Source organism: Canis lupus, chromosome 9, assembly GCF_003254725.2.
Source record: "Canis lupus dingo isolate Sandy chromosome 9, ASM325472v2, whole genome shotgun sequence".
Classification (NCBI taxonomy): domain Eukaryota; kingdom Metazoa; phylum Chordata; class Mammalia; order Carnivora; family Canidae; genus Canis; species Canis lupus.
This window is the reverse complement of record NC_064251.1, coordinates 24,442,447-24,445,097: the sequence shown is the minus strand read 5'-3', so window position 1 is coordinate 24,445,097 and position 2,651 is coordinate 24,442,447.

Below are 2,651 nucleotides of genomic sequence, written 5' to 3'. Positions count from 1 at the left end.
CTTGGGGAGAAGCAACCCAAGAGGGTTCATTTCTAAAGGGCTATTAGCTAGTGAACTGGGGTCAGTCACTCCATCTGTGGGGCCTCAGAGATTTAAAACTTCCACTTGAAACCAAGGCAGTATTGCCTCTTCTGACCCAATTCCACTTCTTGCCTGGGCAGTGAAGTTTCCATGGAGGACAGGCTCCATAGGGTCTTTGATAGAGGGCAGGTCAAGATGTGGAAGGTAGGAGAGTGGGCCAGCCCTGGCTGCAGGAGGAACCCACGCTGAGGAACCCAACAAAAGGCCAACTGACTTCTACTGACCTCTGCCAAGTTTTAATGACCTTACCTGAGTGACCTAGCTAATGACCCTGAGTGAATTCCCTCATGTACTGTGCACCACTGTGGTTTCCTTAAAGGTTAGAGCTAACAACAGACCTGCCTTGTAGGTGGATGATCCAGATAAAACTCGTAACACGTTGCCTGGAACATACCACTTAGTCAATGTGAACTGCTACTTAGTAAACGTGAACCCTTTGTCATCTCAGAGGACTAAGGTCAATAGATTGGGGCTTTTGTAAGAAAGCTTTGCTAATGCCCCATTTCATTGGTTTGGGTTCCTTCTTCACAACGAAGAGGGTTGAGTCCTTGTCTCTGGAAGCAGAAAGAAAAGCAAAATGACCTGGGGAGATTTTGCTCAGTCCATAGGGGATTTGGGAGAGAAGAGCCCCAAGGAACAGATAGGGGTGTGGGCAGCTCTAGAGAAGGGACAAGGTGCCTGGAGGCAAGGTGCCCTTTCGGCCTTGAGGAGAGACTCATGGAATGACTTTCTGTTCCTTGGGAGAGGGAGTCAAGGTAAAGGGCCTCTCCATGAGGCACTTGACTGACCATATTGGAGTTTGTTGAGAGCTGCCCCTCTGTGAATTCAAAATAGGATCTAAATGAGGGGACTGGGACACCTGGGTGGCTCAGTAGTTGAACGTCTGCCTTCAGCTCAGGTGGTGATCCTGTGATCCCGGGGTCTTAGGATCGAGTCCCACATCAGGCTTCTCACAAGGAGTCTGCTTTTCCCTCTACCTATGTCTCTCATGAATAAATAAATAAAATATTTTTAAAAATAAATAAATAAACTGAGAAGACCGTAGGGCAGGGTCAGTGGAAGAGACAGGATTTGTTACTTCTGAGGATTTTCAGACTTTCCTCAGCTGGACACAGTGAGCCTGATATTATTCCATGGTGGTGAGTCAATCTCTGAATAAAAATCTTTGAAGAGAACAGACTAAAGCTGGAAGGGAAGATTGTATTGTATGACTGGGAGTGTATGATGAAACACGATTGGCCTGCATTTAGGTATTTCTTTTTCAGTGCTTTTAACTTGTTGGAAAACTGTGGGTATGATTTTAGCTATCTTTAGGGACCAAATGTTAAAGTGTCCTCCAAACATCCGAAACACCATCCCCCAAAGACTTTCTCTTTGGTGTCAGCCGTTCAAGCGAGGATTCGGCCTTCCACCTTTCCTTCTGTCAAGCCTCATTGTGGCAAATGAAGTCATTGGTTGTCCTCCATTCAAGAAGAAAAATAGCACAGAGGCAGGGCCTTGGGTTCTGTAAAGCCTTATGGAGATCACTTCCAAATCCCGCTGAGGGGGTCCCCCAGTGGCGGGGCGGGGAGCCAATGAGGGGGAGGCAGGAGCAGTGAGGACATTTGCAAGCTCTTGGGACTATGTAAATAAACACCTGAGATGCTCACAGTTTCAGGATCCAAGGATGAGGATCTGAAATCCTTGTTCTCCCTCTTTTTGAGGCTCTCTACAGGCCTAGGGAGGACTCTGTTTACCCCATGGTCAGCTTCCATAGTTAGCTATGGTCATGTGGTTCTGGTGCTGCTCTGTGCTCCACAGAGAACAGCCTCAGATGGAAATCCAAAGCCCTGGTTTTGGGGATCATCTAGGCAACTTCTTAGCTATGTGACCTTAGGCAAGGCACTTAATGGTCCCTGGCACATGGTAGGTGCTTAATGAGTATGGATTCAATTAATTAATAAACAATAGGGACACCTGGGTGGCTCAGTGGTTAAGTGTCTGCCTTTGGCTCAGGTCGTGATCCTGGGATGGAATCCTGCATCAGGCTTCCCGCAGGGAGTCTGCTTCTCCCTCTGCCTATGTTCCTGCCTCTCTCTGTGTCTCTCATGAATAAATAAAATCTTAAAAAAAAAATAAACAAACCAGTAAACCACCTGTTTGAACCTCAGTTTCCTTATCTGGGAAATGGGGTAATAATGCTTCCCCATAGGCTATGATCATGGAGGTAAAATTGCTTCCTAGAAGTGTTTTTCCAGACTTCCTTGGGCTTCACACGAATCACCTGAGGAACTACTCCGAGTGCAGATTCTGACTCAGTAAGTCTCGGTTGGGTGGGCCTGACGTCTGCATTTCTAGCTAATCCTTAGGGGATGCCTATATAGACCACACTTAGAGTAGCTAGGCCCAAGATTTTAAAGTCCTTGAAGTTATTAACCTTACCTTCTCAGCCCATAGAGCCTGGACAGACTCTAAGGCTAGACTAACCAATTGATCCAGTGTGCCCATCCTGGAGGCGTGTCCTGAGACATGGGATGCTCTGTGTTAGAACCAAGAAAGTCCCAGACAGACTAGAGCAAGATGGTAACCCT